The 27,549-nt window shown below is 33.3% G+C and overlaps 1 protein-coding gene across 1 annotated transcript in view; it reads left to right on the forward strand.

Moving 5' to 3' along the window:
* Positions 1–27,549, forward strand: part of LOC111060651 (D-beta-hydroxybutyrate dehydrogenase, mitochondrial) — a 281,404-nt gene that overhangs the window by 227,676 nt on the left and 26,179 nt on the right. The gene's annotated exons all lie outside the window — the stretch shown is intronic.

The following is a 27,549-nucleotide window of genomic DNA, read 5'->3' on the forward strand; positions in this document are numbered from 1 at the left end:
GAATAAGTCTCAAGTCTAGTAACACACACATCAATTTTTGAACTTACGATTTTATGCAATCCTAATAAATTTGATTAAATTGAACAAAATTTGACAAACATATATTATGATGTGATCATGAGTTTGTCAAGCTCCTGGTAGAGTTTATAAGGACGGCAAAAAATTGTTCATTCAAAAATTGATGTGTGTGTAGTTAGACTTTGGACGTTCGATAAAAATTAGTTAGAATTTTTATTGTACAACCAAAACTTGAAGTAGCTTTTAGACACATCGATTTTATATCGTGGACGTGCATTTTCAATGATTTCCTCCAGCTGCTTGCCAGTAGTAACATATTGCCATTTAAAAGCCAAAACATAGCCTCCCACACATTTTCTCTTACCTTTGAACCAAATAAAATAGAATTTATTAGGTCATGTTTATTTATGACTAGACTGCCTGTTTATCAGCCTGCAATGTAAACGCAATGCTGTGACAACGTCCCATGTTCATGAACATCACAATGTCCTACTTTTGTTTCTGTTTGTCTGGTAGGAATAGGCACTCGAAGATGAGAGATACTCCCTAAAGTAGGAACTTTGAATTTTACCCATTGAATAGTCAATATTGTAAATAAGGATATTTATTTAAAATAACTCTTATTCTTTTGAAATACAAAAGTTTTTTAAGTTGCCTGATTTGAAAAAAATGTCGTAATTAGTTTGCGTTTTATTTTTGGTTCAAAATTTTTCTTAATAACTCAATATTTTCAAGTTCTGAGAGTTTATTGAATGTCATCATTCTATTATATTCGGTTTTTAATCAAATCAAATTCAAAATTTTTAGTTTTATTTCTGGATTGAAAAAAGGACTCAAATCAATTCAAGAGGATAGCATAACCTATCATTTTATTCATTCATAACTCTACCTTCATTGTATTATCATTCATCCCATCATCATCACCTAGGCTTAAAATACTTCTACAAAGTCGCCTTTGTAAAATAATAAATAAATTAACAGGATTGGCTCGTCAAGTGCTTCAAAGGTCTAGAAATCTTTCTAGTTTGATCATCGTATGACTTGTTTATCAATAATCACCTCGGTCGGTTCTTCTAAAGTTGCGTTTATACCAAAGTTATCAACAAAATGTTTATTTTTCCGTCCTTATAGATTCTATTACATTAAACGGATCTTGACAAACACATAAGCACATCATTTGTATGATAAGTTACAGTATGTTCAATCTAATAGAATCTATAAGGAAGGAAAAATAAAAATTTTGTTAATAACTTTGGTGTAGACGCATCTTTAGCTAGGCACTGAAAAGCCTTCCAACGAATACCACCAAATAGTAGCAAAGCTGCCTTAAATATTACTAAGAATATTTATGATATGAATTATGGAATTATCTGATACTTTCATTAAACATAGGATGTCTAATCTGGCAAGTCGAGCAGTTTATTCAGAACCAGTTATTGCAGATTCGGCTCATAGTTTCCAATACGTATGATTGACTCTTATTGGTAGAAATACTGTATATTTAACTTTGAATATAATATTTTTACCCTTTTGAAAATGAATATTTCTACAAATTTTGAATTTTATTTGGGAAGCTTTCAATTGTAATTAAGAATTGTGAATTGTAATTGAGAAATAGTAAGATGTAAGTTACATGGGAAGTTGTTAATTGAAGATTAGAAAATATTCCACTTGTCCAACGTCACATTCCATACTTGCATTCTTTGCATGAATTTTAATTCAGATTCAATTTTAATGAGATCAACTGGATTTTCAACAGAAATTTATGACTAACATATCTCATTACCGTATCTCAAATTGAATTCATACTTTCTCAAATACAATTCACTATTCTTAATATTACATGATGTGATAACTTCTAAAATACGAATGTCTATTCTCAATTATTAGGCTACAATTGATACTTTCTTGAATCAAATTTGAAAAGGTACCTATAGATTATCTCAAGTCTGGTAGCCTATAGGTAATACCTACACATTTATAATCAATTCAACCAGATTTTAGCGAATACTTAGCCGTGATAAAAAATAGCCATTTAATAACAATAATAATGCTTTTATTAAATCAAGAGCTTTTACAAACACAATTTGTAATAATTTTGAGTCAATACAATATAAAATACCTTTAAATAATAACTTTTCCACTGAGTAAACTGAATTCCATTCAATCACAACAATGTATGAAAAAGGATTGTCTGTTTCATTGTTAAATCATGACTAAGTGCCAAGAGCCGGTTAAATTTTAATTGTGATTAATTCCAGGAGAGCCAATCAGACAAACCGTATTATAAAAAATGCCTTCTCTGATTGGTTCTTGTGAAATTAATCATGGTTAAAATTTAGCCGGCTTCTGTGCAACTGACATTAATTAGAAGTTATTATTAATATAAAATATATCAATCGAATATGAGAAAAATAACATTGATTTAGAAAAAATCATCAGTCTGTAATAATTATTTTAGTAAAAATAGAATTGCTATCACCCGATTTCATTCTTTACCTATTTTTCCATTTTTTTTAAATAATGCAATGTTTCCAAATACCGGTGACATAGCCTATTAAAATTACGCCAAAGATAAGGCTAAAATCAGCGTTTTGAAGTGCATTATCGTATTTCGAAAATTACACAAGGTACATCTAATTGAAATTTTGTAAAGTTTATAACAAGATAAGCAATGCAATTATTACTGATAAAAATGTACTAGAATAATAATGTATTAAGAAAGTAAAACCGGTGATTAGGTTAGTGATTAGTTTCCATAATAGGCCTACATTTTTTATTCACAATAAATTATTTTAAGCTGCCGTACTACTAACAAAGAATTTACTTTATTATTGTAGCTACAATACATACGGCCTATCTAAATAAAAACTGTTGATTGAAATAGTCTTCTACATAATTTATTTTAGACCTTAATACAAATAAATGTAAAAATGATTCAAACTTTTCTATTAGCTAGCTCTACGTAACGTATTGTTTTAAATTATATTCATATAGGTATTTTAGGTTTTAAATCAGTTACCTTTGATTTGTAACTTGAAGTGAGTTCTAATAATAATAAATAATTATAAAATGTATAACGCACTGGAAGCTGTAGTGTGAGTAGTTTTTGAGAAAAAAGTTGAAATATGCAAAAAATCTAAGTAGAAAAACACAGACTTGATGCCCAATAACTTGACCAGTAAACAAATAATTTTTCGCAATAAAAATTGTAGAGAATTTAATTCTGAAAAGAATCATGTAAGCTGTGTAAACTAAATTTAAATAAAAGTTGAATAAAATGTATTGTTATGTAGTACATTACACCACAAAAATTTGCTGTTTTATGAGGAGAGAACTAATAACTCCTAAGTTGTAGCAAATAAAATATTCGGTTTCTTATGAAAAGTCTTATTTTTATATGAAAGTAACATAATCTAAATGACATTAAACTTATACCAAAAGACTAAAGATGATGTTGAAAGTGACTTCCGTTGTTCTGAATGCTTATGTTCAGACGTCTTCTCATCGATTGTCGGACCCGTTCAAATATTCCAGGAGTCTGCTTTATCATTTCTATTCCGTTCAAAATCCTTAATCGGAGTTCTTCAATGGTATCAATCGGAGTATTGTATACTAAGGTTTTCAAGTGTCCCCAAAGATAAAAATCCAAAGGATTTAAGTTTTATTTTTACCTCTACTATCACGTATTAAATTATTTTACCATAATTAAGAATCACCCTGTATAGATCAGAAGATACTCATCATATCATAAGAGAAATGGAACCTAGTCTATAGAAAGAAATCATCTACTGTGTACAAACATTCATTAACTAATACATATTTTATTTTATTTTTTAAATTGAGTGAAATTTTTGCCGACACCCCGCAAGGACTTCAATTGCTAATGGACAAAGTCGCTGAAGTTAGTAAAATATATGGTCTGGAAGTCAACATTAACAAAACAAAGACAATGATAATTAGTAAAGAAAAAGTTGACAATGTGCATTTTACTATTGATGGTAGGGTAGTGGAGAGAGTGCCAACTTATATATTTATCTGGGTACAGTTTTGAATGAGCAGTGGGACCATTCTCAGGAGGTGAGGGCTCGGATTGAAAAGGCGAGAGCGGCATTCAAAATCATGTCAAGAGTATTCAAGTCGCATAATTTGACCCTTGAACTGAAAATTAGACTCCTCCGTTGTTATATATTTTCCATTTTATTATATGGAGTGAGTCTTGGACCATGACTGAAACAACAACAAAGAAACTTGAAGCGTTCGAGATGTGGACCTATAGACGAATCCTGAAAATAGCATGGATGGACAACATTTCCAACAACAGGGTTCTTCAACAACTCAATAAGAAGACGGAAATAATGTACACTGTCAAGAGACGAAAATTTGAGTATCTGGGACACATTATGAGGAATGGAACTAAATATCAGTTGTTGAAATGTGTACTACAGGGTAAAGTTCTTGGCAGGAGAGGTGTTGGTAGGAGACGAATTTCCTGGTTAAAGAACTTGAGAGCATGGTTTGCAGTGTCCACTCCGGAACTTTTTAGAGCGGCTGTCAACAAGTTTATAATTGCCAGAATGATTGCCAACAATCGGTAACGGATAGGCACCAGAAGAAGAAGAAGAAGAAGAAGGAAATTGAGTGATCATTTTTAAAGTTCTGAATTCAATCTCCAAAATCGTGCTGAAAATACCTACATCACAAAAATGGATTTCGATCCATGAAATGTGATAACTGAGCATGTCAAACAGTAACTTATTCAGTCATCAAATCAGACATAAATATACGATTATGTAACAAACCAAGAATAGCTTGAGAATATTCCTTGGCATTTGAATTTGAATTTTGAAGATTTGAATGTATTACGGACTTCATTTCTGTTTAAAAAAATGTTAGAATGTGTCCGTCAATAATAAACCGGTTTCTCAATCATATTCACACGTTTTAAAAAGTTAGAAAATATTTTTTAATGTAGTTGTTTCAAGAGTATCTGAAGTCTGACACGTTCCATTCAGCTAGGCCTTGAATAACAATGAACTGGACATTAAATTGAAAAAACTTCAAAGCTTCAGAAATCAATATTCCTTTCTAAAGGATGAGAAATTATGGCTCAGTTTCAAAGCCTCTAAGTTTCAACGAAGCGGAAAACTGATTCTCGATTTTCCGACAAATTAGAGGATTGATGAAAATAATTTTTGTTTTTGAAGTAACAGTTTTCTCGGTAATAAAGAGAATTTCCTTCCGTTGTTGTTGGTCCATCCCTCGTCGAAAACTTCCTTCAAAGTGATTTTCCTTCTGAATTTTTAATGAATATTTATCTTCGGAATCATTAAAGAAAAATATGATATTTCCACTAGTCTGGTGCTTTAGCAGCACGTTTTTTCTAGAGATGGTAGCGAAGTATGATAATTTTTACAATTCATTGAAGCAGTTTGCTTAGACAACATACATCTCACAATATTCTGAATTTCTAATTATGGATCACATTTTAATTAGAATCCAGAACTTTACACAACATGACGTCAGAGTTCACTTCACAAGGCCACGCCTCCAACACCTATCATTGGCTGATGCAGTTACGTCATGGCATAGACTCCATTTTGTTGAACAATGTTATTTAAATCGATCGCACGTCATTGTTAAAGTCTACAAACCTTGATAATAAATCAAACCATATTAGATTAGATGAATTGTAATTAGAAGTGATAATAATTATCATTATAGCATGATATAGGATATATGACATGGGGAGAAGAATTTTGAAACTGAGTAAACATTCTGTAGTAATAAACTTAAGGGTCCCATACACCGTGGGGTCCCATCTGACCGAATCCCAAAAGGTCGAAGAGTATACTTTCCCATCTAGCCGATGAGATTCGATAAATTGCGACAAACTACAACATTTTTCTATCAAATGGGATTCGACTGTTTGAGAATCGGTCAGATGGGAAAATCAAATCTTCGACCTTTTGCGACAGTTGAGATTTTCGGCCAAATGGGATTACTATTGAAACTTTTCGATCATTTTGGATTCGACCATTTGGGAAAGTATAAGTTTCAATTCTATCATTTGGGATTCTTCAATTTTCGATCTTTTGCGACAAAATAATAATTTCGACCAAATGGAAATCGGTCATTTGGCATGCCACCAAACTTGCACTTTCCCAAATGATCGAAAAGTTTTAATAGTAATCTCATTTGGCCGAAAATCTCAACTGTCGCAAAAGGTCGAAGATTTGATTTTCCCATCTGACCGATTCTCAAATGGTCGATTCCTATTTGGTAGAAAATTGTTTTAGTTTGTCGCAAATGATCGAATCTCATCGGCTAGATGGGAAAGTATACTTTCGACCTTTGGGATTCGACTATTTGCGACAAACTACAAAATTCTTCTACATAATAGGATTAGACCATTTGCGACGAACTGCAACATTTTTCTATCAAATGGGATTCGACTGTTTGAGAATCGGTCAGATGGGAAAATCAAATCTTCGACCTTTTGCGACAGTTGAGATTTTCGGCCAAATGGGATTACTATTAAAACTTTTCGATCATTTGGGATTCGAACATTTGGGAAAGTGAAAGTTTCAATTTCTATCATTTGGGATTCTTCAATTTTCGATCTTTTGCGACAAAATAATAATTTCGACCAAATGGGAATCGGTCATTTGGCATGCCACCCCATACACTAGGGAACTTGGATCGGCCAACTTGGTTCGGGGAACCAAGTTCGTGTAGGATTTGTCCACACACTGTAGTGGGGAGGGCGAACAACCGTTCGTTACTTCAGTGTTTTTTGGGGTCTAAATATGAGCGTTTCAAAGCTTGCAGCTGCTTTGGGAAGAAAATATATTGAATATATATAGATAGAATATATCGCCCTGGCGGACCAACCGAACAAAGTTTTTAATCCAGATTGAAGACCAAGTTCGTCACAAATTTGGTTCGCGGTTCGCCAATTTTCCACATACACTGGGGAACCGAGTTCGCCGATCCAGGTTCCCTAGTGTATGGGGCCCTTTAGCCTCAACAAATTGATGATATTAAAGCTATTTACAGCACGTGATGTTATCAATGTTTCACATCGTGTTTTTTAGAAGTTCTAAAAAAGTTCCAACTATGTTGAACAAACTGATCACACAACACTACATGAATAATATTAACAGAATACTAAGATATTAAAAATGTATGTATCTCAAATGGCTTGATTTTGATTGAGATCTCTCATTATCAATAATAAACTGTCCATTTATTGTGAAATTTACCTTACACCTATAGTGAAGTCCACGTTATAATGGCAGAGGAGAAAGATAAGAGACCAACGTTGCCGATCCTCTGTCTTGTCAATGCCTTCTATAGACGGTAGCTGATACAGGTATATTGATGTAATATTAACTGTTCATTCTCGTTTAAAACAATTGACCGAACGAAGTGAGGTCTATGTTTAACTCGGATTTTCTTTTGTCTGTATTTCTGTATGTAACGCAACTTACGGCCAAACGCGTTGATAGAAATGTATGAGATTTGGCAAGAAAATTCCTTTTTCAACTGCGCGTCGATGTATACACAAGGTTTATTGAAATTTTGCTTTTCAAGGATAATATGAAAGGAAAAGGAATTTCCTCCATACTCTGATATTACTATATATATATCGTCTACACTGAAGATAGGATTATTCAGATATAGAACTATTCATAATCAATCAGCTGACAAGTGGATTATTCATTGCATACATTGCACACAGATGATTGGAGATGCCGGTAAACAGGTGAGACCAGATAGAAGATACCTGTGGATGAGAAACTGCGTGAGGTCTAACTGTTCACAAAACTACTAGTCAATTATATTTTATTAAGCAAGAAATCATATTTTTCAATAGTTTCATAATAAATTTTCATAATTAAGATAACATATTTTGTCAATTAATTATCAATTCTACATTGTTAAAAGACGATCTGGCAACAAAGCAAAGCGAGAAAGAGATAGCGCCATCTGCTTTGTTGAACGATAGACAAAGATAGCAACACCATTGCAAATCACACACTGCCATTATAACGTGGACCTCTCTATAGTTATGAGTTATCTTTCTCATACATAAGTTATACGGGTCCTAATTCTTATGAAATTGCTACTTAATAATCATCATAATCCAGCTTTGCAACACTATTCTTCCACAATAACATTGAAATTATTCAAAGTGATGTGTGTTGGTATAGTCACATTCATTTCAAACTGTCAGAATTAATCATAAATAACATCAATGCCTCTAATTCAATCAATGCTGACAATTTGAAGTGAATCTCTCTACAGCTTATCTACAATATCGGGGCACCGAGCTTCGCTCGTTATTTTTATTTACTGATAAACAGAACACAATTCTCTAAAATGATCGTGATTTATATTTCACAGCTGGCTATACGTCATCTTATGAATTTCGGGGATGCGATATTTTGATTTTTCACATACTCACTCGCTCACTCACTTTTTTACTATCCACAGCTGTTTCAGCCAAGGATGAATCAATTATCCTTTTAATGTCATCAGCAAGTTTTCCCAAGGATGAGACCTAGTGCAATCGAATCTTTATATCATAAACCTACTATGTTCCAAATTTCTTGAAAATCGTTGGAGCCGTTTTCGAGATCCGTTAAACATAGATAACCAGATATAAAAATAGCCAGATAAAAAAATAACCAGATATAAAAATAACCCGACATATAAATACAGATATTGCTCGCTTAATATAATTCATCAAGTGAAGTGAGGTCTAAGATTCAAGTCGCCGGTTTGGCATTTCTCTTAATGTTTAAATGTTTGAATGTTTGTAAATGTTGCGCATTTACGGCGAAACGCGGTAATAGATTTTCATGAAATTTGACAGTATGTTCCTTTTTTAATTGCGCGTCGACGTATATCAAAGGTTTTTGGAAATGTTGCATTTCAAGGATAATATGAAAGGAAAAAGGAGCCTCCTTCTTACGTCAATATTAGAGTAAAAATCAGACTATGGAATTATTCATCATAAATCAGCTGATAAGTGATTACACAGATGTGTGGAGAAGCCAGCCTATTGCTGTATTTCCATAAAGTCCATAGTTTCAATCAGGTACTTGTGGATGAGAATACTGCGTGAGGTCTACTGTTCACAGAACTATTAGTAGGATTCCATCTGAATTCCCCACATGTTTACATAGATTAAATGCTCCGAGATTACATACATTGAATGGATAAAATCAAGAAAAATGGATGAAATTCCAAAGTGAATACAGTATTTAAATTCTCTACACGTACCCAACGAAGTAAAGAATCGTTAAAAGCGTAACGACTTAGATGGGATTACGCCTGAATTTGTAATACGAGAATATTCAGGGTTTGTTGTGGGAGTCTGAGGTTTTATTTGTTCGCAAAAAAGTTGGCGAGAAAGCTTTTTCGGGAAAACTAAGTGAAAAAGTTGAAGTAGGGTCATTAGAGATGGACTCTGCTTTCTTTGGACTGTTCTAATTTCCTCGTCTCTAATAGGATTCAGCAATTAGTGCTATGCAAAACGGGGATTTCTCATTTAAAGTTTGTTCGGTGTGCGGAAAATGTTGCTGGGGATTGTTGAGTGAAATATTGGTGAAGTGCTGTTCTCTTTAAACTGTCAGGGTTCCTTGGAAATAACATAGATGTTTCCCATTCTAACAATACTGACTGAGGTGAATCTCGTGATAGGAGATTTGCATTGGGAGATGGGATTGCGTTTTCTGATTCAGCTGGTTGATTTTTGTTTGGGAGCTGAATTAATGTTTTGAGATATTTGTTGGTGGTTCTTCCAGAAAATTGAACGTTCTTCTCTAAAATGTTCAATCGATGAACAGAATAAATTGACCGAACCTAGTGAGGTCTAAGTTTTAACTCGGATTTTCTTTTGTCTGTCTGTATGTAACGCGATTACGGCCAAACGCGTTGATAGAATTCGATGAGATTTGGCAGGAATATTCCTTTTTCAACTGCGCGTCGACGTATACACAACGTTTTTTGAAATCTTTGCATTTCAAGGATAATATGAAAAGAAAAGGAATTGCTCCATACTCTGATATCACTTTATAAATATCATCTACTTTGAAGATGGGATTAATCTGACTATAGAATTATTCATAATCAATCAGCTGACAAGTGGATTATTCATTGCATTCATTACACAGATGTCTGGCCGTGTCTATTTCTATAAGGTAGGGTTTCAATATTTTTTATGATGCGTGCTCATTATTATCAATATTTAATAGGTGATTGAAAATAAAAATAAAAAATGATTAAATGAACTAAATAATGCTGAAGAAATTATAATATTCTTCATTGAAAAAAAAATAGTTGAGAAATATTTTTATCAGATGGAAAGATTATCACGGAGCTGGATAAATTATCATATGGGATACAAATTCAAACGTGAACTGAGTTTATTAACATAAGTGGGTTTTTGATCTTGGAGAAAACAAATAACAGTTTTTAAGAGTAAATTATGATTCAACTGAATCAACTAGAACAGGTGATAAATAAATAAATAAATAAATAATAATAATAATAATAATAATAATAATTATGATTAGATTTATGATGAATAATTCTATAGTCTGATTTTTACTCTAATATTGGCGTATGAGGGAGGCTCCTTTTTCCCTAAACATTAAAAGAAATGCCAAACCGTCGACTTGAATCTTAGGCCTCACTTCGCTCGGTCAATTAAAATTGCCTAGTAATCAATTAGATGAATGAGAGATTGATTAATAGTCTAAAAAATATTGATAGGGATACCAGTTCGGGTAAAGTCTGCATGACTATTTAGATGGTGGAAACAACAGATCATAATTTTAATTTAATCAAGTACTAATCCTATTATAAAGTATAATCCTTGAGATTTTAATAGACCTGTATATTGATGACGGTGTTGACTTGATATTTAAAATTGTTGATCCACGATTTAATTTCATTCATTCCTTTGCTGTATTCTGTTTAGACATAGATACTAGTATAGGGTATTCGGTTCTGAATAGTGAAGATATCAAAAATATTTCATACTTACAATTTAAATTCTTATATACATTACAGTATGGTTGAAATCTGCTTTGTGAAAATATTTGATAACAGAACATTTTGTGAAGTGAAGATCTACAAGACTTAACTTATTTTGTATTATTGTGTAACCTTATATAAATCAGGAAGAGGAATAGCACAAGTTCATCTTATTTTTTTCTCTTGCTATCATTTAGATGATGTTCTAAAGAATCATTGTAAGAAAGAATATCAGCCTACAATCCTCAAAGCTTGCACCAATTGAAATTTTATTTGAAAAAAACTGGTTATTTCTAACAACTAGTAGTTCTGTGAACAGTAGACCTCACGCAGTTTTCTCATCCACAAGTAACTGATGTCACGTGTTCTAGTTGATTCAGTTTAATCACAATAATTCACAGTTTTAATCATAATTTATTTTACTCTTGAAAGCTGTTATTTGTTTTCTCCAAGATCAGAAACTCATTTATGTTTATTAACTCAGTTCACGTTTGAATTTGTATCCCATATGATGATTTATCCAGTTTGGTGATAATCTTTCCATCTGATGAAAATATTTCTCAACTATTTTAAAATTATTTCTCAACTATTTTAAAATTATTTTTTTCCAATCAAGAATATTATAATTTAAGTACCTGATTGAAACTATAGACCTTATGGAAATACAGCAATAGACTGGCTTCTCCACACATCTGTGTAATCACTTGTCAGCTGATTTATGATGAATAATTCTATAGTCTGTTTTTACTCTAATACTGGCGTATAAAGGAGGCTCCTTTTTCCTTTTATATTATCCTTGAAATGCAAAATTTTCAAAAACCTTGTATATACGTCGACGCGCAATTAAAAAAGGAACATACCTGTCAAATTTCATTACCGCGTTTCGCCGTGAATGCGCAACATATTATAAACATTTAAACATTAAGAGAAATGCCAAACCGTCGACTTGAATCTTAGACCTCACTTCGCTCGGTCAATTAATTTGATTCTCACAGTGACGATTTGAGATTTCTTCAGTGTTGAAAAAACTTGTCACTTTTGAAAAAGTTACAATGCTTGTGGCATCACATGAGAGTGTCAAGCCCTCATATATACACTTTCACTTTTCAAATCTGAATCCGACAAGTTTCTTACTTGAATTACATTGGCTGCGATGATGATATGCGTTTCAAGCCGTATGGAAATCGGCTTTCTATCAGGTTTGGGATTTCGAAACTTGTTCGTTCAGTATCTGTTGAGATTCACTTTGAACTGTCAGTATTCCTTGTGAATAATGTTCAATGCTTTCCATTCAAGCAATGTTGTACTCTAAATAGGGATACCATTTCGGGTAAAATCTGCATCACTATTTTGACGTATGAAACAACCCCTCATAAATATTATCGTAATCATATTATTAATATTATCGTAATCAAGTACTAATCATTTTATAAGAATTGATCCTTCATGCTTTAATAGGCTTGTAAATATATTAGGATGTTGACATGATTTACAAAATGTTTGCAACATTGTGTTTGCAACATTTTGTTTGCAACATTGTGTTTGCAACATTGTGTTTGCAACATTTGCAAAATGTTTGCTGACTGCAAAATTAACATGAATCTATATCAATACAGACTGACTCTATACGATACATACTGCCTATATACTATACAGACGTACTTTACAATATAGAATGACTGTCTACAATACGAAACTATGACAATCATTTGAATGGAATCACCCTCATAAATTGAATTCATTTTTGCTCTCTTTCTTCTTCCCTTCATAAGATTCACTCTACTTGACCACAAAATACCAACTCGAGTCTACCACGCACAGGCCACAGTGCCCATGTAGGCTCATTCCGTAATGTATAATATGAAACCCTAATTTAAGTACTTAATCATTTGTATTTTATATGATTTATACATTATGATAAATTCAACCATATCTACATGTAAACGTGGTTTAGCGTTAATCGTAGAAGGTGCATATGACTAACGTAATAATATTAGTATCTATGTGATTCAAAATTTGCTCGTTTATCTGAGTATTGAAGAGCGTAAATTGTATTTTGTAAAGTGGAAGTGACATAACCAACATTTTGATTTGGACAGTATAGTATAAATTGGAAATGGGACAGTTTTGGGCATGATCCTGTTGTGCCTTTCCTCATTTTAAGTATTTGTGCACAATGTGATAAATAAATAAAATTTATCATTTTTGTGCTTGCTGTATTGTGGAATGAAGAAGATCCTTGATTGATTGATTGAGTTACTTTCTTCCACTCCTTTTCTGAATTCTATATAGACATAGATTCTGTTTAGTATTTAATTCTGTTTAGTATTTACTTTCATACACAATTTATAATATTATATCAGCAACAGTATGGTTATCACAATCCTCAAAGTTTTCACCAGTTTAAATTCATTCAAATATAACAAGTGATTTTGCTCTCACAGTGACGATTCAAGATTTCTTCAGTGTTGAAAAAACTCGTCACTATTGAAAAAGTTACAATGCTTGTGGCATCACATGAGAGTGTCAAGCCCTCATATGAACACTTTCACTTTTCAAATCTGAATCCGAGAAGTTTCTTACTTGAATTACATTGGCTGCGATGATGATATGCGTTTCAAGCCGTATGGAAATCAGCTTTCTATCAGGTTTGGGATTTCAAAACTTGTTCGTTCAGTATTTGGTGAGATTCACTTTAATCTGTCAGTATTCCTTGTGAATAATGTTCAATGCTTTCCATTCAACTAATCGTGACAGTGAATCTGAGTATAGTAGACTCAGGCTTCGGCCTATGTTTGGGGAGTCTAATCGAATCTTGTTTCTTAATCCTCAAGGCAGCTGCTGTATGTTGTTACAAGTTAACATTAGAAAATTGGGTGTAGCGGTTTCCAGTCGCCTTCTAATTAAAAAGTGATCAGTTGAAATGTTTGTACAAAGTTGTAGCTTGTTGGCCTCAAGTCGTTTTGTTGGTTTGATCATCTCAATGCGAAATTGTTCTTATGATTTTCCGAGATTTACTTTGAATTCTGCTTCGAAATTCACGTTTTCTCGTTTAGTAAATCGGTATAAGGTCCGTATGCAATCTTCGGAGAAATGTCAGCTGTTCGTTTAAACCCCGTATGAAACACATTATGATAAATGCAACCTTATCTACAACTAAACGTGGTTCAGCGTTAATCGTAGAAGGTGCATAAATGACTAAGGTAATAATATTAGAACTTACGAATTGTCAAAAACAGGTGTGGTTCATCTTTTTCTCAAATATCCTATACTAGCCGTCAGGCTCGCTTCGCTCGCCATATCCGTCTAGCCAGGGGGCTCCGCCCCCTGGACCCCCGACTGGATCGTCCAAGAATGAGATCAGCAGGCTCGCTTCTCTCGCCTGCATTTTTCATTTGAGCATTTTTATCATAATTTATGTTAGGACAATCTAGTCGGGGGTCCAGACTAAACGTCTGGCTAAACGGATATGGCGAGCGAAGCGAGCCTGACGGCTAGTAATATAATATTCCCAGGAATAGTTATGATTGAAGTAGTAGTGCCCAATCAATTTTTCCGCGATAAATGCATTTCTATCTTCAACTTGGTGCCAACCTAACAAAGTCAACTCATTTTAATGCCAACCTTACAAAATTATTAATTTAGTTACCAGTTAACAACTGTTTCGAAGAGGTAATCTTTTAAGATTATAGTTCTATATTAACATATGGTATGGACATTTTTCAATTATAGTTAAGAGAATAAGAAGAACAGGGGTGCCCACAGCATGTTTTGATGTCGCAAGTTGCGACATGAGGCTGAATTTTGGGGGGAGTTTTGGAAAAAACTAGGAAAAATGGGGGGGATTTTTCAATATACAGTTTTTAAGTACCTAAATGGATACCAAATTTTAAGAATTTTGGGAGGGAATTTTGCGACATGGACCATTGGGGGGATGGGCACCCCTGAAGAAGAATATACATGCTAAAAGACAAACTTCAAACCCTTAAAAACCACACTTATCGTTAAAATATTGCCAAAAGATTTCTTAGTGCGCCTCTAAAGGGCCAACTGAACATAGCTACCAAATTTGAACGTTTTTGGTCCAGTAGATTTTTAGTTCTGCGAGTGAGTGAGTCAGTCAGTCAGTGAGTGAGTGCCATTTCTCTTTTATATATATATATATATATATATATATAATATATATATATATATAAGTAATACTGTAATCTATTGGTACTTTATATCTGTATCTACATCTGGTACTGTATTATATATATATATATATATATATATATATATATATATATATATATATATATATTATATATATATATATATACATCCAGAACTATGCGTATTGTTTGTATAGAATTTATCTCTATAGATAAATATAGAAATATAGTATAGTTTGTATAGAATCTCTGTGTGTAGTGGTGAATGTTTGAATAATCAGCCTACCTCACTCACTTTCAGCAGAGATCATAGATATTACTATGATGTACAGTAGTCTCTCCTCTATGCTTCCAGTAACTAATCAGCAGAGAACCGCAAATCGTATTATGCGTTCCTTTCCTTGTACACTTCCACTCTGGAATTATATAAACAACGGAAAGTAAACAAATAATACAGTACCCTTGCTAATGAAAGTCAAGGTTCTCTGAATTTCTCACGAGTGTGGGAAGAATTGGCCAATACAAACAAACATTTCCAATTCAATTTCAAATAGAATCTTCTCACCATTTTGTGGCAGTGCTTGACTAATCTTGTGAACTGTATAATTGTTACAACTTTATTGTTTTTAGCTATATCAGTCATAGTGTACACTCCAACCTGACAGCGTAGGTTAAATGTGAAGCAATGACCTCATTGTAGAGTAATTCTGACAGTTTAAAGTGCATAACAAGCAATGTAGAGAACCTATTTGTTTAATTATTAATTCTGGTTATGCGGCTTTACTTTTGATTTCATTTCAGATTAGGTAGGAATACTTTCTCTAGTTGTTTAATCTGAGTGGGTGATCTTGTGTAGGCCTATTGAATTTGGGAGTTGGATCTCATTCATTGCTGACCTGTGAACTTGAATAGAAATTGGAATTACTGGAAGATCATATTGAAGTTCTGATCGTTGGTGTCATTAGAAAGTGCTGACTATGCTTTGAATGAAATAATACTGGTTTAGTTAGGCTACTTTCACACGATAGGAGACGTGCAACTTGAACACTGAACAGTGTTCACGTTTTTTTGTCGAAGTACATTGAGTCAAATCGTGTTTTTCACATAGCGACCCCTAGCCACGAACCTCGTTTTGTCACGTCTTTCCCCTCGAGGCAAGCAGAAACCGGCTTGCATCGAGATACTAGCGGACAAATCGTCGCTTTCACATGGTGATTCTACGTCTCTCCGGTCACCACTTTTTCTCAAAAACTATCTTTCTTGAAAATGAAGATAGAAAGATTCTGATTTAGGATTTGGATTCAGCGACCCAAAATTCTTTAAAGCGTAAGTCCCGTTTTCGAAAATATCCGAAAACAAGGAAGTTATGGCTGTTTTCAATAAAGCTTTCTATTATCATATAATAGACGGTGAAAACGATCAGGTACTGTACTATACAGTACGTATGTACAGTAGCTATAATAATACAACTTACACTGTATTCGTGTAGGAAATTTGGTAGGATATTTATCTTGATTTCTGAAAATACCCCAAAATAAGGGAGTAATATAACTTTGAAAAACCAAAGTTTTCCTGCCGATTGAAGAAACATTAAAAATTAGTCTAAGACATATTATGTCTTAGACTAAAAACGTGTAACAAATATCAGATCACTATTCAAGCTATCAAGCATTTGTCTCCTCATGGCAGAAGGTTTGCGCCCAACGTTTTCACTTGAACATTTCTGTGATTAAATTGTGATAGAACACATTATCGTATTGATCTTCTAAATCCAGTTACATGTATATCGATTTTCGTAAAATTGATTTTTTACCGTTCCTATGAATTCTAACAGGTTCAGCAGTTAACATTATGTTTGATTTAACAGAATTCGTAAGGACGACAAAACATCGAACAACAAAGAAACGCTTTCTGAGTAACTGGCTTTAACAAAGCATGGCTTCACGAAATACAGTACGATAATTTAGAATAGTTGGTACAATGGTTATGCTTTTCGCATTATGGCAACACTGAGGATTCAGCTCAGCGACTAAAATCGACAAGCCATGACTATGTTAATCTTACTCATGATACAAAGTATCGAACTGCTTTGTACTATGATACATGGTTTTCATTCCGTATCATTATTTAATAAAAATAAAACAAGATTCCGGTTTCAAAAGCATCAAAGTCACCAGGCTGGTCTGAACTATTCATGACTTTTTCAATATGCATTATCCACTCAGCAGTTATAATACACAGACATCAGTTTCACTTGGAATGGCATGACATTTTCTATTCTTTCAATTCCTATTATTACCAAAGATCGATTCAGATCAGCACAATGTTTATACTGTATGTTTATAATAGATTTTTCTGATTGTTAAAAAGAAATGGTCAATAATTGCTGGGAATTTAAAGTGATATTCAACAATTTGAACCTGATAAATTGGATTGTTGAATTACAATTGAAATTCAGTGAAGTCTACTGTACAATATTCCTTTTCCTTCTATTTTATTGGGTGATGAGTGGAGATGATTTATGATTTCATATTTGGATTCATCTTTTCATAGTTCAATATTTTTTTGGAAAACTAGAACTTTTGAAAATTGAAAATGTTTATGTTTAAGCTTCTCAGGTGTTCAAAAACTTCTTGAAACCTTTGCCTGTCCCTTTGTGAGGCAGGAGTATTATTATCTTAGTATGTTTACTATATTATAATCATATGATAATGGAAAGCTATATTAAAAACAGCTATAACTCCCTTGTTTTTGGGTATTTTTGAAAATGGGACTTACGCTTTGAAGAATTTGGGGTCGCTGAATCTAAATCCAAAATCAGAAATCTTCTATCTATATTTTTAAGGAAGTTAGACTTTGAGAAAAAGTGATGAGTCATACTTTGAGCAAACGTCGGCGTAGTTGTTAGATCTGTCAGCTTATTCGTAAGATCCCCATGTGAAAGCACAGGAGAGCTGCAAAATATGAAATATGATCTTCCAGGAGCGAGGACTCTGCCGTGTGAAACTGGCCTTACAGTTTCTTTTATTTTACACCAGCAGGTTATCCCTGCTCATCAAGGGTTTAACCAGATAAAACTTCTATAATGTATTTGTATTCTGTGGTCTAACTTGTTATCAAAATATAATCAAGAATTTCAAATAGGCCTATAACCATCCTCGGTAAATTAAGAATCCATGTGAAAAAATTATATTATTTCATACGAGTAGGTTTCACAGGTGATTCCTTCACATTGTAATAACCATAATAATTAATTGATTTTTTCAATAAATACCAAATTATAAACTTTTCAAATTGAAAACTTGATCTAATGGAATCTTGAAGAATCCAGAATAAGCCTATCACCATCCTCGGTAAATAAAGAATCGATAAATGCAAAATTTCAAGTTAATCAGTTGAGTAGTTCAGACGTGATGATGCGTCATTCGTGAATTTCCTATCCCATAGTTTATAAGCCAATTCTTTCATTTATTATATTATAGACTAACAGGTGACCCGTGCTAGGGGTCTATTTTAAAATTTGACAAACTGAAAACTTGACCTAATAAAATCTTGGAGAATTTAAAATAATACTATAACCATCCTCGGTAAATTGAAAATCTACATTCAAAATTTCAAGTTAATCGGTTCAGTAGTTCAGACGTGATGATGCGTCATTCGTGAATTTCCTATCCCATAGTTTATAAGCCAATTCTTTCATTTATTATATTATAGACTAACAGGTGACCCGTGCTAGGGGTCTATTTTAAAATTTGACAAACTGAAAACTTGACCTAATAAAATCTTGGAGAATTTAAAATAAGACTATAACCATCCTCGGTAAATTGAAAATCTACATTCAAAATTTCAAGTTAATCGGTTCAGTAGTTCAGACGTGATGATGCGTCATTCGTGAATTTCCTATCCCGTACTTGTATAAGCCAATTCTTTTCTCTATTATATTATAGACTAGCAGGTAACCCGTGCTCCGCAAGGGTCTATTTTAAATCTTGACAAACTTGAAACTTTACCTAATAGAATCTTGGAGAATTCAAAATAAGCCTATAACCATCCTCGGTAAATAAAGAATCTATGTGCTAAATTTCAAGTTAATCAATTCAGTAGTTCAGACGTTATGATGCGTCAAACATAATTTTTACTTTTTGTGTAGTTGAGAAGTTGATATTGTGGTAATTATTCATATTGAATGAAAAAGACTAAGAAATTGTCAAAAACCACAGAAATGTGGGGTTTTTGACAATTTCTTAGTCTTTTTCATTCAAAACATAATTTTCCTATCACTTACGTGTTAAAGACAATCTTTCCTTTATTATCTTTATCTATATATATAAAAGCGAAATGGTACTCACTGACTGACTGACTCACTCACTCGCAGAACTGAAAATCTACCGGACCAAAAACGTTCAAATATGGTAGGTATGTTCAGTTGGCCCTTTAGAGGCGCACTAAGAAATCTTTTGGTGATATTTTAATTCTAAGGGTTTCAAGTTCTAAAGTTTCTTTTAGCATGTATATTCTTCTCATTCCAATATCTTAAAATTATAATTGAAATGTCCATACCATATGTTAATATAGAACTATAATCTAGACAGAGTACCTCTTCGAAACAGTTGTTCTGGTAACTAAATTAAAAATTTTGTCAGGTTGGCATTAAGTTGAAGATTGAAATGCATTTATCCAGGACCTCATAAATACCAATTTATCCAGTTAAACGCCAAAATTAGCGTTTTCTCAGCTTTTCTGCGTTTTCTCACCTTTTTCAATAATTATTGAAGGAAATATGTTAAAAAAAATTCAGTACACAGGTTTAGCTGAGGTGGAAGAATTTTGTTCGCCAAAGATACGCCGACATAGTAACAGGTGTTTTTCGAGATCAAATTGACATAATACGTTCAAATTCGGTACAGAGGTTCCGCTGAGGTCTACATGCAGGCGAGCGAAGCGAGCCCGCTGATCTCATTTTTGGACGATCCAGTCGGGGGTCCAGGGGGCGGAGCCCCCTGGCTAGACGGATATGGCGAGCGAAGCGAGCCTGACGGCTAGTATTTTATATTGATGAAGTGTTGTGTAATCTGCCTGTTCAACATGCTTGGAACATTTCTAGAACTTCTAAAAAACAAGATGTTAAACATTGATAACAACGCTGTGAATTGCTATCATATAAATTTGTTGAGGCTAAGTTTATTACAACAGATTGTTTTCTCAGTTTCAAAATTCTTCTCCCTATGTCCTATCCTATATCAGGCTATATGATAATTATTATCACTTCTAATTACAATTCATCTAATCTATTATGGTTTAATTCATTATCAAGGTTTTGTAGACTCTAACAATGACATGCAATCGATTTAAATAACACTGTTCAACAAAATGGAGTCTATGCTGGCTAGACGGATATGGCGAGCGAAGCGAGCCTGACGGCCAGTAGTATAGATAATCAAAATACTCCTCTCACTGAGCAATTATGAAGTTCATCATTTCACTTTTACTGCTTTTTGCACCTGCGTGACTTCTACACTTATTTCTCAATCTTTTACATTTGCATTCAGCATTAATAACTATGATAATGATGATGATACGCAACGCGACCTTGGAGGCTGCATAATAGCATTCACATTCTCGTCACGTGCCGTATTTAAAATATCCAGCATATAAATTATTGTTCCTACTGTGATATTCAGTTTAAATTGTCAGATAATGTATATATCTAACATCAATCCTTCCCATTTAATCAATACTGACTGTATTATGTGAAATTCCATGTGATAATCTGAGAATCTTCTAGTGAGATTCATTTTAAACTGTCAGCAGGTTTCGTATAAAACATCAATCCTTCCCATTTAATTAATACTGACTGTGTTATGTGGAACTAGCCGTCAGGCTCGCTTCGCTCGCCATTACCGTCTAGCCAGGGGGCTCCGCCCCCTGGACCCCCGACTGGATCGTCCAAGAATGAGATCAGCAGGCTCGCTTCGCTCGCCTGCATTTTTCATTTGAGCATTTTTATCATATGTTAGGACAATCCAGTCGGGGGTCAAGACTAAACGGCTGGCTAAACGGATATGGCAAGCGAAGCGAGCCTGACTGCTAGTAATATAATATTCCCAGGATTGAAGAAGCAGTGCCCAATCAATTTTTCCGCGATAAATGCATTTAAATCTTCAACTTGGTGCCAACCTAACAAAGTCAACTCAACTTAATGCCAACCTGACAAAATTATTAATTTAGTTGCCAGTTAACTACTGTTTCGAAGAGGTAGGCCTACTCTATCTAGATTATAGTTCTACGGTAACATATGATATGGAAATTTCAATTATAATTAAGGGATTAGGAGAAGAAGAATATACATGCTAAAAGACGAACTTTAAACCCTTAAAAACAACCCCTTAGAGTTAAAATATTGCCAAAAGATTTCTTAGTGCGCCTCTAAAGGGTCAACTGAACATACCTACCAAATTTGAACGTTTTTGGTCCGGTAGATTTTTCGTTCTGCGAGTGAGTGAGTGAGTGAGTGAGTCAGTCAGTCAGTCAATCAGTCAGTCAGTGAGTGAGTGCCATTTCGCTTTTATATATATATATAGATTGTTCCTACTGTGATATTCAGTTTAAATTGTCAGATAATTGTATATAATATCTAACATCAATCCTTCCCATTTAATTAATACTGACTGTATTATGTGAAATTCCATGTGAGAATCTGAGAATCTTCTAGAGAGATTCATTTTAAACTGACAGCAGGTCTCGTATAAAACCTCAATCCTTCCCATTTAATTAATACTGACTGTGTTATTTGAAATTTCATGTGAGAATCTGAGAATCTTCTAGCGAGATTCATTTTAAACTGTCAGCAAGCCTCGTATGAATAAATACTTGTTCATTTCCCAAAAAAAACTAAAAACTACAACATGAATTACACAAGATATTATATAAATTACAATATTACATACAATAGTTAGTTACAAAAAATTCGTATAATGTGTCCTCTTCTTGTTTAGTTTTTTCTGTGTGGAAATTGACCTACTCCACTATGGCGTACCATGTTCTAGAGTAGGTTTTGTTGGTTTTTTGTGCGTATTATTAATTAGTTAGTGTTTAGTAAGTCATTAAGTGGTTAGTTGTTGTTTGTAATAATGTTTTCTATGTTCTGTCTTCCTGTATAAAACATTAATGTTAACATTAATAATACATAACGTATTATTATTAGTTAGTTTTTAGTAAGTCATTAGGTGGTTAGTTGTTGTTTGAAATAATGTTTTCTATGTTCTGTCTTCCTGTATAAAACATTAATGTATTGATAATTAATGTAATTATAAACATTAATGTTTTATACAGGAAGACAGAACATAGAAAACATTATTTCAAACAACAACTAACCACCTAATGACTTACTAAAAACTAACTAATTAATAATACGTTATGTATTATTAATGTTAACATTAATGTTTTATACATAAGAATAATAAATAGGTTTTGTTGGTTTTTTGTGCGTATTATTAATTAGTTAGTGTTTAGTAAGTCATTAGGTGGTTAGTTGTTGTTTGAAATAATGTTTTCTATGTTCTGTCTTCCTGTATAAAACATTAATGTATTGATAATTAATGTAATTATAAACATTAATGTTTTATACAGGAAGACAGAACATAGAAAACATTATTTCAAACAACAACTAACCACCTAATGACTTACTAAAAACTAACTAATTAATAATACGCACAAAAAAAACCAACAAAACCTACTCTAGAACATGGTACGCCATAGTGGAGTAGGTCAATTTCCAAACAGAAAAAACTAAACAAAAAGAGGACACATTATCAAAATTTTTTGTAAAATTAATGTTTTATATAGGAAGACAGAACATAGAAAACATTTTTTCAAACAACAACTAACCACCTAATGACTTACTAAACACTAACTAATTAATAATACGCACAAAAAACCAACAAAACCTATTTATTATTCTTGAGAATCTTCTCGTGGGATTTGATTGCAACTGTCAGTATGATATACCTATAGTATCAATACTTTGCATTCAACCAATGATGACAATATGTCGTGAATCTTACAATAAACAATTTCGTAATCATAATAAATGCTGGTAGCTATCATGGAATTCCTTATATCTATATGTGACATGAATACTTGACATTTAACCAGTACTGACTTCATGAAGTGAATCAGTGTAGACAATTCCAAATATGCTGGTAGCTGTTAGGCTAGGGAAGTGTGTCACTGGAACTCATTGTTTCAAGTTAGACTTTTCACACTGCAGCGCAGTCCTGCATTTGAATTATTGAAGACGTGTTTTGAATTGTTGATACTTGCATTTTTATAGTCTATTGTGTGTCATGTGATAGGTGGTAGGTTGAATATTTTAACAGTATGTTTTTGAAATGTAATTTTTTTCGTATGGGAGAATCAATGGCATCCAATCGATACCATCAATTCTTTTCATTGGAATTCTTTATTGATTGATATAATAAGTATACATCATCTAAATGATAGGGAGAGGAAAAATTAGGTAGCCTTGTGCTATTCCTCTCCCGAATTAAGATATGGTTACACATAGTCCGAAATAGGTTAAGTCTTGTAGCTCTTCACTTCACAAAATTTTCAGACCACTAATATGTTCACAAAGTAAATTTTCAAATTTAGATGCTTCAAAACAAAAAACAGATATTTGACATTATTATCACTTGAATAGAGAAGATTCGTATATTAAAGATATAAGTTTGGAAAAGAACCGAAAAAAATCAATTATTTATTGAATGGAGTTTTTCAGTTCATCGCGTAATAATTTGACATCTTGGGAGTTTGAGGTGAATTTTACTAGAACTATTAGGCCCGGTTGCAAAAAAGCCTGTTAGATTTTAATCATGATCAAGTTTAACGAGAACCAATCAAAAATGTTTATCTGAGAAGAAGGCGACTTCTCTGATTGGTAGTCGTGGCATTTAATCTGGATTAAAAGTTAACAGACTTTTGTGCAACCAGGAGTCAGTTTTTATTTTCAGCACACCACTTTCTCTTGAAAATATCTCATCAAATATCATCATCAACTCTTCTAGACGAGCTGTAAGCTGTGAATAAATGCATAATCCATATTCATATTATAGAGAAACAATAGCGTAAGTAGATATCCCATGGTATGAACACTCATGGTTGAACATGGTATGGTATGGCGTTTATGTCGCAACTTTTACTGTTTAACTCAAGCAGATTATTGTCAATTATTGTCGATTTTTTTTGTTTGGTTGGGGTGAGAGAGTGTATGAACGGCACAGTATGAGAGACTACCAGCGTTACACAGCTTCACGGAAAAGAACTACATGGAATATCAGCTTGAGATAACAGTAATAGTTGCGACATAAACGCCCCATACCATGGGATATCTACTTATGCTACTGTTTCTCTATGATATTATCAACTCAAGTGCATATATTGTGAAGGCCTATGTAAACCCATATCTCTCAGTAGCTAATCTCTTTGAGATATCAATTATCACGCACCGATAAACAGATCTCATCGATAAACAGATCTCATCATCTCCAAACCTGTGAAGCAAACTATCCAATCGGATCTCTATCAACAGTTCCTATCATATCAACATGGACCAAATAACACGTTCCGCGCTTTTGTGTGTATATTATCAATGGTCTATTATACCAAATGTGTTTTACCAATGGGCTATTACCGAATGCGTATTATTGAATTATTATGTGAGGCTATTGGGTGTTTACAATGCCAATACGCTCTCCTGTATCGACAAAATCATCAGGATATCATTGTTCTCTCTGAAATAGGGACATTCACTTCTAATTGTCAACATTTCTCGTATATAACAGCAATTGTTCCCATTCTGCCAATGCTGAAACTATAGAGTAAATTTCACTATAGAATCCATGATTCAACATTGGTTGAGTTCAAAGCCACTGATCAATTCCATCGGGTTTTTTTACGTCCAATAAAAAACCTGATCACAGATTAGTGATCACAGATGAACCACAGAATGAAGAGTCGGCTAGTATCTTGACGCCATAATCCGCCATCTTGAAAGAAAGTGTAGCATTGTAATACAGCAGTAGTTTTAATTTCTAACAAGATGATGCAGTCATGTGTCGTGGTCTTGGTGCACTCAAATCTTGATTAGATTGATACCTTCCATTTTGTGTGTATTCTGTGGCTGAACGGTTGCTCATGAGTCATAACTGACAGATGTTTCCCCTGTTGATCATATTTTGTAAACAAAACTAGAACTTAACCTATTTCACTGTAATCAATTAAAATGGAAAACCATCCGGTGATTGGAGTAGTTTTAAATGCTTTGTAAAATATTTTAAATGCTATTGAATTTATGTAATCATGCATTTCTCTGCTCCCAAATACATCATAATGGATTCCATCATTTTAAACAACCTCATATTCAGCCATGTCTGTTTACGTTCAGCTACTCTATTTACGTTCTTTTCCATCGGTGGAAAAGTACGATTAACTGATCAGTGAACGAACCGGATATGACGTATTTTTTTCTTATCAGTTAGACCAAAGACCTTGAAGAGGTATAAACGCACAATACCTATGCCTCTCCAATGCTAGCTCTTACTTGAAATTAAAGGTTCCATTGATGTATTTTAGCACTAGATATTATATTATATATATTTTTGTAATATTATAGATCAAAAAAATCTTCAAGATCTTTAGTATGTAATAATCTTCCAGGCTGTCCCCTTAATGGCCGATTTCAATTCCAAATAGTCTAGCGCTGCATGTGAGTCTATGCATCGTTCAACGACAAAACAGTGGTTCGTTCAGAGCCATGTTCACTCACCGATCTCATCGTTCACTCACCGATCAGTGGCTTTGAACTCAACCATATCACCACGTAGAATAATTCATGATTCAAACCAGAATCAACAAGTATTGATGATGTAGATTTTTGTGATGAAGTTGATACAATACGAGGAGTGGTGGCTCGATCCTCGGTTACCCAACACATAGACTATCACTTCTGGAGATAGGCCCACACTATTGCGCAATAAAAATTATAAATAGACTCCCCCATAATTTAAAAGATATTTCCAACTTTCCAAAGATGATCGGAAGGATAAGGGAAGTTCTGTTAAAAAGAGCGCCATACACAGTGGATGAATGTGTGGCTGTCTTGAGGGAAGGAAATCAAATATCATAGAATTATTGAAAAATAAAAATTTCCTTTAAATCAACTGAAATTGAACGATTTCTTCGACGGAGTGCTCCTAGAAGCAGTGTTATTTTTTGACGTATCCTCCTTGCTCTACTATATCAGTAAAAAAGTCGGACAAGCAGCAAAAAGAAATAAAATAAAAAGGCAATTACGAATGCTACTTCTAGAACCTTCATTGCTGGATCGGATTCTACTAATGCTGTAAAATTTGTGTCTCGATTTATTAACTCTTTCTTCATTCTCAAAAATATTTCCTCAAAGTTCAGTGGTTCGATAATATTTGGCTATTGATAACCTATGCTCGGTACAACGAGACAATTTACTTTTTTTATGTGTTCATTATTGATTGTGACGATTCAATGTTGCGAAGCTCGTCTTTTTATGCAACTCCTCGAATAAATGAAATTTGATTAATTGATCGATTACATACCTTATTACTGGAATGTCAATATTCTAGTAGAGAATTTCTATGAATTATTGGTATGATTATTATGAATAGTATACTAGTATCAATATCAATTCAAGAGAATATCAATATTGGAAAATGTACGTCGATATTATGAGTGATAATAATGATATTATTCTCGTTTCAATATGAATATTATAGAATGTCAGTCTGTATTATTGAAGAGAATGTCTAGAATATCTGGTCAAGAATATCTGGTCTTTAAAGTATTGAGATTCACTTCAAACTGTCAGCATTCCTTATAAATAACATCAATGCTTCTCACTCAACTAATGCTGACAGATTCAAATGAATCTCAGTTGTAAATTGTTGTCAGAATGTGATAGCTAATGGAATTTCGGTGTTCATAGCTAGCGAAAACTATCATTAAGAACTGGATAACAATGTTTTTGTATTTCAAGGCAGTTGTTGGGTGTCTTAGAGGATGGAATTCGATGGATTCTTCTGAAAAAGATTTCTCTTGTTGGCGTACTATTTTTATATGATTTTTTCCTTGAATAATCGAGTTATTGAGCGTGTATTTTCCTTCAAGAACATCTGTTTTAAAAAAATAGGGAGCTATAAAAAAGCAGATCACATTGTAGGTGAAAAGTCAGGGATTTGGAATTCTTGTTGAACAATTAAAGCAATATTATTGCATTAAATTGTAGATGTAAAGTGAA

Source organism: Nilaparvata lugens, chromosome 11, assembly GCF_014356525.2.
Source record: "Nilaparvata lugens isolate BPH chromosome 11, ASM1435652v1, whole genome shotgun sequence".
Lineage (NCBI taxonomy): Eukaryota > Metazoa > Arthropoda > Insecta > Hemiptera > Delphacidae > Nilaparvata > Nilaparvata lugens.